Source organism: Perognathus longimembris, chromosome 15 (genome assembly GCF_023159225.1).
Source record: "Perognathus longimembris pacificus isolate PPM17 chromosome 15, ASM2315922v1, whole genome shotgun sequence".
In the NCBI taxonomy this organism is placed as follows: Eukaryota; Metazoa; Chordata; class Mammalia; order Rodentia; family Heteromyidae; genus Perognathus; species Perognathus longimembris.
The window spans coordinates 35,020,826-35,039,326 of NC_063175.1; positions in this window are offsets into that span (position 1 = coordinate 35,020,826).

An 18,501-nucleotide genomic window follows, 5' to 3' on the forward strand; every position below is an offset into this window, starting at 1 on the left:
GTCAAATCTGGTTATTTCTCACATCTTGACTACTTTCTATTGCTTCTCTGAAAATCATATTGCCTACTTCACCCAGATCCCAAGTCTAAATGGGCCTTCTTTCCAAGTCACTCCCTACTCAAAAATCTCTTTAAGTTTCCTCATTGTTCAAACCTAAAAACCATGTCTCTCAACTCTAATACCAAGGTCTTTGCAGTTCTGTTTTATGCTTCGATCTCTTCTCATAACCCCACATAGGCATTGTCTGGGTTAACCATGTTCTTTCCTTAAGACTATTGTGACCTTCATCACTATTCTCATCCCCATTACTGTGCCTATATCCATATATGTTTTTTAGAAGGATAGTATACTATAAAGGCATCTTATGAACTACGCAGACACATTAATGAAACCATCCAACATTTTTTATAATTCTATGTGTATGGATAAGTATGTGCATACATGTGTGAGTATGAGTTTCTTCAGCGCCACAGCTAAGGTCCAATGTAGATCAGTTTATATCACTGTGTGACAATTAAGTTAATGTTTTGTATGTACGAGGTATTATATTTGAAAGAATGACCATTGAATTGATGGTAAATATAACCCATTTCTTGAAACCAAATAAGCATCTAATTTGTTGGGGAGGGGGCAGTACTGCTGTTTGGGATTGAACTCAGGGCTTTATGATCTCCTTTGGCTTTTTCACTCAAGGCTGTCACTTTACCATTTGAGGCACACCCCACTTTTAGTTCTTTGCTGGTTAATTGAAGATATGAATCTCACAGATTTGTTTTTGAGCAAGCATCCTGAGAGCCCAACCTTCCGAGTGGCTAGGGCTACAGGGGTGACAACTGATGCCTGATATTCAATATTTTTGACTGTGAAAGTAAGCACATTTAGATTTGAATCTGTGTCCTAGCAGAGGATCACAATAACTCAATAACTATGTACAATATGGTCATATAACATGAAGCTAAGCGAAATGAACTCCAAGATATGGAAAAAAAAGAGCTTTTTCATTGTTGTTGTTATTTTTAATGTAATATGTGAATTTTTTTCTTTTTTCTTTTTTCTTTACTACTGTTTATCCACTGTTGTCACTGTATTTGATTTTGGTATCATGTGTATTGATATACATTTAACTGAATTAGAGAAGGGAAGCAGAACATAAAACTGGTGAGACAATGGATAAATGGTGAACCAATCCAACAGCGATACTCACAAGACAATATGTTGAAAATTAACTGTACCAGTCAGGGGTTGGGTGGGGGAGGAAAGGTAGAAGAAAAATGAGGGAGGAGGTAACAAGTATGACAAGACATGTGCATCACCTTGACAATAAAAATTTTAAAAATATTTAGCTAATTCCTATCACAAACACAAACACATCTCCCAGCTATGATTTTGGATTTTATACCTATTTTAATTATCTATAAATCTTATATAAGCTGAAACCAGAAAAGAAGTCTGCTTATTTCAGTGCATAAGCTTTTTCACTTACCTTATTTTTTGGAAGCAATACTAACCTCTGAGAATTTCTGAAATTCCAGAGAATCCTTTAGGACACAAATTTACCACTCTTAGTATCTACACACATATATTTTATTATTTTGGATAAAGAACAATGGATACACAACAATCATCATTTTATATATTCTCAATTAAGAGGCCTTTCATGCTTCATTTCTTATTCCACAGAAATATTTTCCCCAGATAGTGAATAATAATTTATTACTCATGTAGGGCCCTTATGTTTTTATCAGTCATGTTCATTTACATCTCTGTGTGACAATTAGGTTCATACGTTGTATGTGTGAGGTATTGAACTTTAATCATGGTAAACTACAGAAAGTTCTGAGTCAAGACAAAAAAAAAATCCTGAGGGTATTAGATACCATAAAGGCTAGTTGGTGAGGGACATTCCTTATTCAGTGCTACAAAGGTTGGGCTCCATGCCAGTTGAGAAAGGTTAGTTTAGGAAACATATTTCCTGGAGAAAACACCAACCTGTGAGTCAACAAGACTCCACTCCTTTATTTGTAAGAAATACTGTGTTGACACCATCAGAAATCTAGACTATAATCCCTGCTTTTGAACTGTGAACATGGCCATCAGAGTGTTTAGCACCTATGTTCCATCAGTGGTTTTATAAATTATAAAGACCATTCATGCTGAAGTTGCTCAAAGGATGGTATCTGCTAGGTCTGAAATTAGAAAGATCAAGCCAGACTCATGGGAGACTGACAGGATATCAATGCTTGGCTTTAGTTTAAGCAACTTAGTTATCTTCCTGCATAATGTATAAATGTGAATTCTACCATTTAGAAATGTGAATTCTACAATGCTAGGAAAGTTCTAGGCTCATGAAGCATGAGTCTGTCTTTTTTCATTTTTTATTTCTAATCAAGATTATATCCCTCTAGGCTGAACTCACTCCATTGTTTCAGAAACGTCATTTAGTCCATGTGACTCTCCGTCAGGGGGGTGTAGTGGTCCACAACTTTGTATTGTACATGTCTACACATAGTTATCTAGAACAATATGACACATAATTGTATTCAATAAATGCTTGTTAAAATGTTTCCTTCAATGTCTTATAGCATGAGAGAAGGGATATTGTATTTTGATCACCCATTCATCTTCAAAATGCTGAAAACAATGCTTTGTAAATGATGGTTGCCAGCTTTAAAACAAGGCGGGACTACCTGGACTGATCTGTAAAAGACAAATGCTTTGTTAGTGCAGAACATACCTACTCTCCAGGTTTGGGCCCCAGATGCACAACCTGAGCCATTAGTTGACATGAGACAGGAGCCATTTGTCTTTTCCTTCATCAGAATAGCACATCTCAAAAAAATTCTTTTTGTAAAAAATGAGTTGCGATTTGTTATCATGACATTGTATGTTGGATTTCAAGTTCTGTTTCTCAGCATTAACTGGTACTTCATTACTTCCCTGGTAACATGAAACAAGCGTTAACTGCCTGTCAATGGGGCAGTTAGTATGTCTGGGGGATGATTGTGCCCAGATTGCCTTTAAAACAGTCTCTGGGCTGCAAATATGGCTTAGCGGTAAAGTGATTGCCTCGCAGGCATGAAGAAGCTCTGGATTCGATTCCTCAGCACCACATACAGAAAATGCTGGAAGTGGCACTGTGGCTCAAGTGGTAGAGTGTTGGCTTTGAGCAAAAAGAAGCCAAGAACAGTGCTCAGGCCCTGAGTTCAAGCCCCAGGGCTGGCAAAAAAAAAAACCAAAAAAACAAAAACAAAAGTCTCTGCTCTGTTTTCAAAGGTTTAATCTCATTAAAAGCTGATTAAATATCCAAGGCAAAAATTTCCATTTAGAAATGGGCTATCTTCCTACTGTTGACATTTAGCCAATGGGCCCTGGAACAGGAAAGTGATTTTTGCTTGATGAAGTTTTATTCCCTCCTTCCACATCTATTTAGTTCATGACTTTTCAACTTACATAAGTGAATAAATATTTTTTTTAGAGAAACAATATATAAGGTGATAATTGAAGCAAACACCAGAAAATATGCTTGGACACTGAGTCTTTGATACCTGGAAATACATAAAATCCCCCATTATGTGTGCTATGATTTAGAAGAATTTGGATGGAGATGAAAAGTTAGAGAGACATGTATTTGTTAGGGTTTTTCTGATATACCAAACCAACACACACACACACACATACACACACTCACACACATTGTGCTGAAATGACTCACATGACTAAGAAGGCTCAGAGGTCCCATAACAAGCATTTGGCAAGCTGGAGATGAGAACCAGCAATGCAAATTCCTACAAGGTCCTGGGTAAATTATGAAATTCCAGTCCAAGAAGTTAGAAAAGAAAGGATTCTTTTTAGTCATTTTTGTTCTAGAAGATCAATCTAGGTCTTCCCTTGATTTGATAAAGGACCCCACATTAGGAAAACCAGACTGTTCTACTCACTCTATAAATTCAAACGTAATCTCATCCAGGAACAGATAGACCCACCATTGTCTGGGTGTCTCAGAAAGAAGCTGTTACATAAAATTAACCATTTTCCTAAGAATGGCTTAGGACTACGGTTGAGTTTTCAGCATATGTATCAAATTATTATTTGTAATTTCTCTATTTAATCACCCGTTATTCTATTTATGTAATTGCATCAAAGCACTACAGAAACAGTAGTTTCACAGTGCATATCAATACATTTTTCCCGAAAGAAAAGTTAAATATGAGAGATAAAACAAGTCACCCTAAGTCACAAAACTTATGATTCATATACAAAGATTACAATGCAGATCATTTTGTACAAAAATGGCATTTTTATTCTATTTTGTGCACCTTACTTGAAAATCATGATACTGAAAATCTACATTATATCTAGAATCTAAAGGTTCAATCATAATAGTCCTGTTTTGAGGAATAATCTCCTTGCCATAAATAATAACTTACTAAAGTACCATTACAAAAGGCAACACTTTATCTTTTGTGAATAAAGAAAAATAGCAGGAAAAATAAATATTTCAAAGATATAAATTTTGGAAAGAAATATATTAAGCTAAGCTTCTAGACCCTAAATATTGCTTGAATATGATAGAAATAAATATTCCCAATTTTCGTTTTCATAAAGGATTTTTGACTCAACTTTAATTATAACATCCATATGGAAACAACTATTAGGTATATAGCCTCTAGTAAAGATACACATAATATAAATTCTAACGCAGAAAGTTATAGACTACAAATAGCTACCTTTCATATTTGGAATAACTATATAACAAGCACACACAACACTGTTCTAAAGGAAATGTACTCATTACCTGACTTATGTAACTACACATAATCTTTACAATAATTTTTTGAAAACACACATTTTGTTGGCATTTGTTTTTCATACTTCTTTTCTATAGAAAAAGAGGAAGAAAAATGTAATATCATGTTTTTTAAATCATCATAATCCAGATACCATATTTTCCATGAAACTATGTGCATTTATAATTTTATAAATAAAATTTACTTATAGTGTTATGAGTTTACTTTTAAGTCCATTAGGTTAATTATGATTATTGAATTTATTTAACATGATTCTTTAGCACTAGATCACACGACTCTACTACATAAGACATCATATAAAATCAGATAATTTTGTTTATCTCCATAATAGAGCAACTACTATCAGACTCATTTTTAGCTATATAATAAGGCAAAGGTTATGAAACATACTGCTTTCAAATATGGTATAACTGCAATTTCAAAAGCGGATAAACAATAACAACAACAAAGAAATCCTTAATTGCTCAACTTTTTTATGTACACATTTTCTAGATCAGAGAAAGTGAGGAGTTCAAACAGCATGGTGGTCTTGTGAAGAACAAAGACCATAATTCAATGCCATGAGAGTAGCTGAAATTTACTGCACATGATATCAGGAAGGCAAGAGAAATCTGAATCTGCATAGGATCCCTTTGAGTTGCCTAACAAATGCAAATCAGTTACACATGCAGGATGCGATAAGACAAAACAGTCAAAAGTGACTACCGTGCAAAGAATTGTTATGAAATAACTGTATCCAAATCAATTACCACCTTAGTTTACACAGAACTGAAGGATGTTGAGCTTGAATTGTGAAAGTAGAAGGAAATTAAAAAATGAAGTATTTAGTAACAACCTGAGAAAAACAAGGTAGTAGAAATTATCTGATCTTAGAGTAAAGGACACTAGAATTGGCCTATAAAACTTTTAAACAACTCTTTAAACAAGTAAGCAGATATACTAATTTTCTGACTAAATGAGACATAACACCCTTCGAGGAAAGAAACAGAATGTAATTACTCAAAAAGTTGGAAGAAAATTGTAATACCCAGCACAAAAACAGTGCTTACTAGACATATGCAAAAGCAAACGTATGAAACTTTCAGCAGTGGAGTATATGTTAGAGAGTCAGAAGAGACAGATCATGGAATGATGAAATTGGCAGATTTTGACTTCCAAAGGGGATACCACAATTATTCTCAAAGTTTTCAAGAAAAGTAATAACAAATTGGAGATCTAAAATATCACCAGAGAACCAAACAGAAATTCTAGAGTTTAAAATAATGTGGACTGAGACAAGATGACTCAGGAGTGACTGCATAATAAGTACAAAGGCCCAGAGTTCAAGCCCTAGTACAGCCAAACACTTTTAAAGATAATTTAATAATTCAACGTAAAAATGAATAACATTAACATCTGAATATATTCCAGATGAAAAAATGTATAAGATATTAGAGCTGGGTGCTAGTGGCTCATGCCTGTCATCTATACAGGAAGCTAACATCTGAGGATCTTGATTAGAAACCAGAATGCAGAAAAATCTGTGAGACTCCAATAAACCATGCCAAAAAGGCTGGAAGTGGTGCTGTGGCTCAAGTGTTAGAGCACTCGCCTTGTGCATAGTGTCCAGAGCCTGAGTTCAAAGCCCAGGACCAGAAAAAAAAAAAAAAAAAACAAGATTAGAATTTTTTTCCAGAATTTAGAGAAAACAATTTTAACTCATTTTATGTAATAACTATAACTGTATGTAGGTAAGATCATTAAGATTGAAGAATTATATATTTATGTTTTTCCTAAGTCTGTGTGAAAATTGTTAACAATTTATTATCAAAATGAGTTCAGAAATATTTTAAATAATAATACTTTATAACAAAATGAGCGTGAATGCTAATTCAGGTTTGCTTAACATTCAAAATCAAACCAATGTTATGCACAGTATTTTAAATAGAAAAATATCACATGGTCAATCTTTTCCTATAGAAGCAGAAAGAATACTTTTAAAAGTATGACATTCCTTTGTAATTTTTGTTGTTTTAGCTTTTTGAGATTGTGTCTATGCAACCAAGTCTAACCTCAAACTCACCTTTTGCCTCTGTCTTTTAAATGCTGAGATTACAGTGCTCCCAAGTGCTAGGTCACCATTGTCTGGATGATTTATGATTGAATGGGCAAACAAACAAAAACTAGGAATAGAAAAGAAATTCTTCAAAGTGATAAAGAACATCTATGCAAAACCTGCAACTAACAGCAAAAGAATGCCTTCAACTTAGGAAGAAGATTTTTTAAAAACGTCAGTGTCATCACTTCTGTTTAGCTTTGTACTGAGAATCTTAGAATGTTCAATAGAACATAAACAAAAAGTGGTGCCACTGGGGTTTGAACTCAAGGCCTGTGCTTGTTATGAATCTACTCTAACATATGAGGTCAAAAGATTTGAATGAGAAATGGAACAGTTACTTTCACAGACAATGGAATAATGTACGTAGCAAATTCTAAGAAATCTATATAGACTACTATTAAGTAAAATTAGTAAATTTGAGGCCTCTAAATTTGACATAGAAAATTCTACTTTCATTCATACAATTGAAATTTTAGATGATGTAAATTCTATAATAATTTGCAAATTAGAAATAAAAATTGGAGAGAACAAAGGGAGGGGTAAAACTCACCACAAAGCATTGTACTCATAACATGACTTATGGAATGTTAATATATAATAATGATAATAAGTAATAATAATAATAAAACAAATTAGATAACATAAAAATAGCACTGAAAACCATGAAATGGCAAGGGGTAACTTTATTTTTTTAAGTATACAAATCACACATTGAAAACTAAAGCTCCTGAGGGAAAATTTAAAAGTTCAAAATAAATGTTCACAGATAAGAAATGAAAAACTGTTAAGATGCCCCTTGTGCATAAACTATTCTATGGACCCTCATAATCTGTAACAAAATCACAGTAAAAAGTGTAGACAGAAGTGTATAACAAAGTATATCTAAAACTAATATGAAAATGCAAATTGCTTAATAATGGCCAAAGTGTTCTCCAGAAAGAACAGGCTTTTGAAGGACCTGTGGTTAAATTACAAACCTATATTAATCTAGGAAATGTGTTACTGATCGCGTAACCAAAAATACATGAGTGGAACAGAATGTTGAATCCAGAAAGACACACTCACATTTGTAATTCATTGCCAGGTAATTAAGTCATTCTATGAGGAAAAAGAAACATTCACAAAAATACTCTCGAACTTAATAGCTTCAAGAACAAGGGAAACACAAAGTATGAACATTTTCAAATGTAAATCGGAGATAGAAATGGAGACAGGGACAGAACAAGAAAGAGATAGCTTCAATTTTTATCTCACACAGTGAAAAAAAAAATCATCAATGGCTCACAATACCAAACTTGATGGTAATTCCACAAAGCTGTGGAAGAAAATAAGAAATTGTAGGATAAGCAACAATGTCTTTGTGGATAAAAATAAAACTATGATTAAAATCTCCTAATTGCATTTAAATTAAAAATTTGTTCTTTAAGAAACATGATGAAGGATGTAACAACATGAGCTATATAAGCATATACTGGGAAAACATCTCTGTAATATGTATATTTCTCAAAGTACTTGAGCATAATACGTAAACAGAAAAGTCAACTGAAAAAGACTTTCTGAGATGTGTAGGTCTCAGTGAACTTGTCAGAAATGAAGAAATAATAAACATCTAATAAGAGTGTGAAAGAGTACTTAACACTATTTGTTGTAAGAAAATACAAACAAAATATCAAGTACAACTATTGCATACCCATCAAACTGGCTAAGACTGAAAATATTGCCAAGATCAATGATAGGTGGTAACAACATTAAGCCATCAGCTCTCATAAAGTTTAGTGATTGAAGTGTGACATTATTTGATCCCTTTGGAAGTAGATGTAGAAGTTTTATACAAAGTTCAAGTATACATATGGCCTAGCAAATTACACTTCAAAGCATTTATCCCAAACAAAATGGTAATATATGTGTATTACAAAACTTGTATAAGTGTGCACATAGTGTTAGACACGGGTGGCTTCCACTTGGAATCGTAGCTACTTAGGAAGCTGAGATCTGAGGATTTTGGTTCAAAGCCAGCCCACTCCGACAAATCTAACACGGTCTTGTCTCAAACAGCAGATGGCCAAAAGCAGAGGTGTGGCTGAGGTGGCAGAGTGCTAGCCTTGAGCAAAAAAGCAAAGCAAGAGCTGAGGCCCTGTGTTAAAAGTCCCGTTTAGGCGCATGCGCACGCGCGCGCGCACACACACACACACACACACACACACAGAATGAACATAACAAAATTAGTCACAGCAACAAAATGGCAAAAGCTACCTAAATATACTTCCAGAAGGCAAAATTCAAATATGTTTTATGTTATTAACATGAAAGAAGAGTATGCAATCAATAAAAAGAATAAGGGGTAAATAAAACTACATAATGGAATCTGGAAAACAGCATTTTTCATGAAAGGTAAGACATTAAAGGATATGATTCTCACTGCAAGAAGTTGTGGAATAGGTACAATACATATATGTTAAAAGAAACTGAATATGTAGTTGTATTTGAGTTACTATGGAGATTGACAAGAAGAAAAACTTTTTGAAAAAATGGCAATTCTGTATTGATAGAGACCGTACACAAGTGCAGGCAGTTGTCAAAACTTATAAAACTCTATTTTTAAGATCCATGTACTCCATAGCCCATAAGTCATACCTCAATCAAATATTCTTGGCTCCCCAAAGTAATCCAGTAAAGAGCAGAATGCCTGACACATACTGGGAATTCAATAAATATGTTTTGGATGATATTATTCCTGGGAAGAATCAAATAAGGATCATTCCTTGCAAAGAACTAGAACCAAAATTGAAGAAAAAACTGAAAGAGAATGTCAGTTCCCTCATCATTGTTCATAATGGATTCAAAAATTATTTGTCTCATATTGATTTCTGTTCCAAGTGAAACTAAAACAGGCCGATTTGTTCAATCTTCAGAGAGATATAGGTAGGGTTAAAGTGGCTCATTGGGAAAAAATAAACCAAAGCAAATACAGATCACTCAGCCTGACCTCTACCTTTATCAAACTCAAGCCAAAGACTTGTTGCTTTTACCAAAGTCCATCTGACAGACAGGAACTGTCAGCCACAGTGATGCTTAGAAGAAATTCATTAACCTTCAGACCTTTCCCCATTTGGGGAAATATTTTCTCAGTCTATTGAAAACAAACTCATTGCTCGAGGAACAACCTCACATGCACTTCTTCCTTGAAGTCTTTTTCAAGCTTTGCAGCTTGAAATGATCTCTACATCTTCTAGATCTTTCAGCAATTTCCTCCTACTTCTATTATAAAACCTATCACCTTCCACTTTATATTACTGCAATTTGGGTACCTGTTTTATCCCCTCTTGGACTGCAAACTGCTTTAGAGAAGAGAGGTTGTTATTCATTTCCTATTTCCACAGAACACACCACACTGTCCTTTTCTTTCCAAATATTTGCCAAATATGTTTGTATATAAGTAGGAGGGGAAAAAAGAGGAATGCTTAAATAAATTTTGAAGAGAAAAGTCACAGTTACATAGAACAATGTGATTTTGCATCATTTCTTTTTGCAACTGTATTAATTGTATTTCATTGAGCCCTATCATTTATCAGATATTATTCTAGCTCTACACTATAGGTAGAACTTAAATGATACAAGAACCCTGACCCTTATGGAAGTTACAAGTGGGAATGGGGAGATAGATTCATAAGTCTGTTTCTAAAGTAATATAATAAGAGCTCAATGGTGGTGAATTCATAGGAGAGTGAAAGCTGAATAAAGATTTAGAGAATGTATAAGCAAAAGTCTAGATTACATTTCAGGATACTACATTAAAAGTTCAGTTCACTAGGCCATTTTCAATTCTTTTAATTCTTTCAGTAACTATAGGCAATGTTACTGGTACTCCTATTCTAAAAAAAAAGACATTAAAGTTAGGTGTTTTGCCTAAGTTCACTAAAATTATCTGTAGTAGAATCAGGATTTGGGTGGAATTTATTCACTTTTAAGAGTCCACAATTTTTAGTCAAAGAGGTAGGCTTCAAAAAATAATTAGACTCTCTTTAGAAGATATGTATGTGAATGTTTGCAGTTAGATTTGCTTTAATACGACAAAATTATTAACTGTTTCTTCAACTTGAGTTACTGAACCTTGCTACCTGATACAGCAATAGAAACTATTAGAAAAGTAACAGTATTTCTCAATGTACGGAAGCAGATAGATACTGAATGTTCTAACCTTAGCAAAGATTATGCCTGATTAAGGAGTCTTAGCAGGTTGAGATAATGGCACTTCTCTAGTGGTATTGTTTTAATTGCTGGTTCAATCAATTGTGGACCAAGGCAATATTAGATTGAAACAGAGCTACCACTTCTACATTTCTACAGAACAGGCCTGGTTTACACTACAAACTACGTGTAAGGGGAAAGAGGCCACATAGAGTATTGTGATAAGGATATTCCATTAGTAACTATGTGACAGGTGGAGGTAGATAATTTCCCCCCAAAAAAGAGAAGACACACAAGAAAAGAACAAAACAGTCTTCTTCCTTTGGGGTTGGAGAATTCATACTCATGAAATTTAGATATTTTGTAACATCAGTCCATTCTTTTCTTCTCAGTATCCCATGTACTGAGGAGTTTCCAATCAAGATCCTGTTTTCTCTGATTCCTTATTTTGTTCTACAATACTTTTGACTGATTTTTACTTGGGTTTAAATGAAACAATTTTTCCTTAAGTAAACAGTTTACTTGAATTGTACTGATCCTTCATATTCTGAGTTACTTTACACAGAAGTAAGAGAGAGAGTAAGCAACTTAGAAATTCTCATGTCTCTGGTTGAGTCAATAGGCATAAAGAGTCAAAATTAAAGTATTGTATCCAATGTAATGTCTAGAAGAAGGCTATTTTCTTACAGTAACAATGGTATTGCTCCTGCTTCATTTTTGTGAGAAAAGGGGGAATTAAAAGAAAATGAAATAATAATATTGTTCTCTTGTAGTTATTAAACATTAAACCCTATGTGTACATTATTTTGTTGAATGTTCACTGAAAATACAAGTTTTCCTTCTTTTATTTTAAAGATGTGAAAGCAAACTGGAAGTGATCGATTTAATCATTAAGTGCTTAATTTCACGCCTAGAAAATGCCACAGGTAGAAAAAAAAACTGTATCTTTCTTTTTGTTTTCTCTCAGGTCTACCAGAGAAAATATATGACCAATTTACCCAGCACCCATGCCTCTAACTAAACCTGTGGGTACTCTAGGCTTGATGACATGTGTAGTTTATTATCTAAGGCCCAGATTAACAGACGGGATTACCTCTTTTCAAAAGCAACACTTCCTTTATTTCAAGAACATATAATATATTTAGTAAACTTCAATTCCGAAGAGAAACTGAAGTTTTCATTTAGCAGGCTTGGTTACCTATATGCAGCCTTACTTTCAATAGGCAGCATTATAATTGTTTTATTAATTTCAGATTCTAAGATATTTGTAGCTTTTGCTTTGCTCTCCTGATATTGTCTTCCAAAGTCTCTTGTTGTTTCTCCCCCCCTCCCCCGAAGTCATATGCCTTTTAGAGTTAGGCATTACTAGAATTAAAGGAATTCATAGACAAAACAATGCTTATTTAACCAATAATAATTGAGTTGAAAAAGGTTATCACAAATATGTAGTCAAATAAATTTCATCTGTGGAAGTTAGAGGCTATAACCACATTCTTTATCAATGACTTAAGATGGCGCTGTACAAATAAGGCAATCACTCAGGGCCTCTTCTGTCAGTTATAACACTTGTTCTGTTGCCTCCTGACTGAGCAAAGGCAGAAATGAATTAATATATGCTCCTCAAGCGAATACAAACTATCCTGTTACACACTACCATGCTTTACTTTGACGGATATAGAAGAATTTACTAATTCTTCATATTTTTTCAAAATAGAAATCTAAAGAAGTGTGAAGCTAAAAATAGAAGACATGTTTTCCAAGATACCAATAGAAGAACAAGATGTGTGTCTGTTGGAGGGGGCAGGGCCTTGGGTGCAAATGTCCAATTGGAGTTTACTCAGAGCTTCAGATGCTGGATTTTAAAACAAAACTTTAAGAAATCACTGTCTGTAGCAGATGGCACCTAGGAATTATAAGCCTCTAATTCCAGGATCCATATTTTCCATAGTCACGTTATTTTCACTCCAGTTGTTGTTTGGCAAAATTCTGATCTCTTCTCTGTAGCTTTCAGAAATGGAAAATTATATGGAAAATATAAAGTGTGAAGAATCAGATGTTGGAGGCAAGAGTCTCTTCTGCTCTGATACAGGGGCTTCAAAGTGAAGGACCAACCAATCCCTAAGAGGTTAAAATGTTTTTAAATATTCCCAATTCCTGAAGAATTTTCCCATTTTGGCTTTGTTATAGGCCATGTATTTCCCAATTTCATTTAGAGAAAGCAATTGTTCATTCAGGGAAATAGAAAAGCATACTCCACAAGGTTACTTAGCACTGACAAGAAATAAAGCCAAAACACCAACATGGGGGAAGACCAGGAAAATTCTAGCAAAGTTGAATGAAATTCACACAATGATTCAAATATTCAGAATGAAAAATACAAAAATATTAGGAAATTGTAATAATGTACTGAGCAGTGTTTTCTTAAGTGTGAGTCATGTGGACCAAGTGGATAAGAGGAGTTTACCTGACAGAAAGGTACATCTTAGGGTATGGGGGGGAATACTTTTGACCCAGCCATTTTGCAGAGTTTTGTGGTTGTCTGAAACAGCATGCTGGATTGAAAACCATTTCACCTTCCCTGGGGGAACAGCCATTCTTCTGCTTGAGTGGCTGAGTAAAGTCTATGTCATTTCTGCAGGGTGAGAGGGGGTTGGGAGGGGGGAAGCTGGAGAAAGGAAAACAAATTGATCCTATCCAATCCAGAAAGGCTTAGAATCATTTCCCCCTAATGGACAAAAATACTCTGTTAGATTTCTGTTTGCTGATAGTAATTAAATATTCTTGTCTGAATTCACAGCCAAATAGGTTGGTTGATGAATGGGACTATGCTCTTTACTGTTAAAGGTCAGGTTTTGAAATGTATTCATTCTAACTTCTTCCATCACACATATGTGTCTGTCTGCATTGCCTCTCTTTAAAAAATGCCAATAAAGGTGAGAATATATTAAAGTAAAATTCAATAAAATCCATAGTATGCAATACATTATCATTTATAGTCCTATCTTGGCTTTCAATTAGAACATAGCCATAATAAAACATGGATTTCAAATGAAAAAGTTTACAAACTTAAATTGATTTTTACTTATTAACATATTGAAAAATAGACTAAAAATGGAGAAATGAAGGTGACACTAAGAAATCAAAATCTACCATTATTTTGCCATCACATGTTCCTGTTCATTTTTTGTTTAAAGGATTCTGTTCTTATCTAAGCACTTGAAGTTAGAAGGTAATAAAACAATACTATAACTAAACACATTATTTTTCTTAAGACTCTCCTAAAATGTGGGGACTTCTCTCCCTTAAAAAGATTGAAAGCAATTGTCCCATGTGCTTCACATTGACTAGTAAGACAAACCCAGAGAAATCTCTTGTAACTAGAACATTGACATTTCTTTCTCATCTAGGCCAAAATCTATTTGAGGAGATATCCTCATCTTTAAAAGGGAAGGGGAGTTAATTTTATTAGCATTATTTTATATGGCCACATATACATAGCTTGTGAGCTATTGTGATCCTCTGTTAGGACTATCCTAGACATTTACATACTACGAAAAGTGAGGGAAACCATGGAGTCTGTTTCTTTGGGTCTGGCTCACTTCACTTGATATGATGTTGTTTCAAGTGTTTCCATTTCCTTGCGAATAGGGTAATGTTGTTCTTTCTAATGGAAGCAAAAAATTCCATTGTGTATATAAGCCAAATTTTCTTGATTCATTCACCTACTGAAGGACATCTGGGTCGGCTCCGTACTTTAGCTATGGTAAAGAATGTTGCAATGAACATAATTGTTCTGGTAGCTTTAATGTGGCCTTGTTTGTGATCTTTTGGGTGAATGCTAAGGAGTGGGAATCATAGAGGAGCTTTATGTTTAGTCTTTTGAGGAATCTCCATACTGCTTTTCAGAGTAGTTGAACCAGTTCACATTCCCAGCAACAATGTAGTAGGGTTCCCTTTTGGTCATATTCTCCACCAGCATCTCTTGTTATTTGTTTTCTTGATAATGGCCATTTTCCCTTGGGTAAGGTAGAATCTCAATGTAGTTTTTTTTTTTTTCTTATTTATTGTCAAATTGATGTACGGAAAGGTTACAGTTTCATAACTTAAGCATTGGATGCATTTCTTGTACTGTTTGTTACCTCCTCCCTCATTCCCCTCTTCCTCTTCCTCTTTTCTCTCTCCCCCCCCATGAGTTGTTCAGTTGGTATACACCAAACAGTTTTGCAAGTATTGATTTTGTAGTCATTTGTCTTTTTATCCTGTGTCTCTCGATTTTGGTATTCCCTTTCACTTTCCTAGTTTTGGTGTTTATTTCTTTTACGGCTAGAGATGTTGAACATTTCTTCATGTGTCTATTGGCTATTTTTATTTCCTCTCCAAAGAAGGCTCATTTTAATTCTTTAGCCCACTTATCAACAGCATGATTGTTTTCTTTAAGGATTTGTTATTAAGATATTTAATTTTATGTGTTCTATGTATATTTTAGATATGAGGCCCCTGTCTGTTGTATGGCTAGTAAAGATATACCCCAATCAGTGGGCTTTCTATTTATCTTACTAGCTATGTTCTTTGCCATGTAGAAACTCAGCAGTTTAATCCAATCCTATTTATCCAGGATTTCTTTGACATGTTGTGTTTCTGGATATTTATTTAGAAAGTTTGATCTGTACCAAGGAGCCTAGTGTATCCTCTGAACCTGCCTGTAATATTTTCAGGGTATCTGCTCTTACATTGAGACCTTTGCTTCATTTGGAGTTGATTTTGGTGCAGGGTGATGTATAAGTGTCTTATACCCAATTATGACAGCACCATTTGTTGAAGAGGCTCTTTCTGCTTCCATATGATGATGATTTTTGATTCCCTATCAAATATTAGGTGGCCATAGGTCTGTGGAATCATTTCTGGGTCTTCAATTCTGTTCCATTGGTCTTCAGGCCATTCATGAATGTGTGTGTATGTGTGTGTGTTGTTTTTTAATGTATTGTGTGAAGTTATTTCTTTTTTCATTCTTTTTTTTAACTTGTGTTTATTCCCTGTTGTCACTGTTTTTAATTTTGGTATTCTGGATCTTGTATATACATTTATCTGATTTGAGGAAGGGAAGAGGAATAACAAAATGGTGAGACAAGGGACAAAGGGTGAAACAATAAAACACTGACACAAGAAACTATGTTAGAAATAAGCTTTAAAATTTGGTTAAGAGGAGATTTGAGGGTGAGGGAAAGTGGGAGAAAATGAGGGAGAGTGGTAAAATTGTTCAATAAGAAATGTATTTATTACCTTAATTATGTAACTGTAACCCTGTGTACATCACATTTACAATAAAATAAAATAAATATTAATAAAGAGGGGAAAATGATATGATGGAAATCAAACTTTATACAGTTTGATTTTCCTCTGTAGAATTCCTATGATCAGGAAAGATCTCCATGTGCAGAGTAGCTGGGAATTAGGGCCATCTCTGAGAAATGTTAGACTCTTAACAGTGTTTCATTTGGATATTTAGAGAGATTTCATTTAGAGAGATGTGTCTTTTACACATTGCTTCACCTAAAAAGTTACTGTATGAATCCATTCTGCTTTGCTTCATTCAGTCCACATTCTTTGTATGTTATCCAAGAAACTGAAGATCTGAAAATGAAGCAGGAAGTATCTTATCAAATAAGATAAATGGAATTAAGATTATCAAGATATCAAAATGGGGTTAATTTTTTCTCTTTATTTACATTTCATTTGCATATATTAACTATAAAAGGAGTTTTATTGTGACATTTCCATTCATATATAAAAAGTACTGGGATCTGTTGGGGTCCAGCCTTTGGACTTGATGGGGGATGGGCATTGGGAGCGCGCCCGAGACGCCACCCTTCCCCCAGCCCTGAGGAATGCAGAAGCAGGCCACAATTCTCTGGGTCTGGAACCAGAAGAACCGGCTTTGCGAACAGCCCCCAAATTTTCTCGCCAGCCCATGCGCCCCCAGTTTCCCCCTGGCCTGGCGCTTTCCCAGTGACGTTAGCTCATGAGGGGGCCATATGGCAAGCTCATAGCCTATCAGCGTCCTGGCCAATCAGCCTTCTCTCCTCCCTTTAAACCATTAGCCCTTGCCCCCGCCCTAATAAATCAGATTGCTCCCGAAGCGTCTCTGAGGTCCGCTTACGCCTGGCTTTCTTTACGGGTAAGAAGGGAGGTAATGCGATCTTGTTAGGCCACACGCACTTGAGGTCTATGCTGATCCCCCCACTCCACCCTGGCTTTACCTGCGGGTCAGGTGAACAGGGGAGAGGGTGAGAAAGGGAGTTGTGAGAAGCGTAGCAGAGCCTTGATCTCCGCGCCAGGGGAGGCGACCCGAGCCCAGCAGGGATCAAACTCACCCTCTGTAATACCCAATCTCCTTCTTCCCTCTTCCTGACACAAATCCAACAGATTTTGTAATCATATTATCCTACTAATATTTAAAGTATTTAGACAATAATAAAATCCTGAACAGTACAAGCCATTGGGTTTGGATTAGGGTTTTAATCAGACTTAGGAAGGTATTGGTATGAGTTAAAAAAACAGAGTTATAAACTGGTCACAAAATTATCAATGTATGACTTATTTCTCTCCCTTTTAAACAGATTTTTCTTTGCCAGATTGCATTTTGTCCATATGTAATAAATGGATTTTAGCTTTACCTTGGTCTTCATCACCACTCTCAAAAGTCAGCATGCATCAATTAACTTAAATAAGAAAACTTGTGAGAGAACTGACCCATTCTGCTTTCAAGTCAGAAGTGTTCCAGTGTCCTATGTGGCCCCATGTGAACAATATATCTGTTACGGAAGTAAGAATAGGTGTATAAAGCATGCTAAAGACTCTGTGATGACCAAAGCAAGCACATATGTTGAGAAATTAAAGGTAAATTTGAATTAATTGGTTAATGCTATTTAAAGGAAGTCTTCAAATGAGAGAAGTGGAGATTGAAATCTTCAGACCTTATTTCAGATATTGCAGACAGAGACATTGTTGAAGAAACATTTTGTAGGTGCTACTGAGAGATAAGAAATAGAAACATTCCACTATTTCTTTCACTTATTATGCAGGTAATTAAATTGAAGCAATACTATTATAGATATTAGACAATAAAAGATTTTTTTATTAAATAGGAAATAAAAATCACCTTTAAACGAATTTCCTTCATTAATATAAAATATCTAGAAGACAAATTTGTTTTATTCATAGATTTGATCAATTAAACAAATTTTAATGTTAGTGGTGGAATTTGAATCCAGGTACCGCTGTATTTTACTCATTGAACACTAGCATCTCTGTTCAATAAATCTATACTGAGCACCTGATATTCCCAACAGAGAAATGAACATATGCTCTTATAATATCTATTTTGATTCTTGGAAAACACCAAATAGA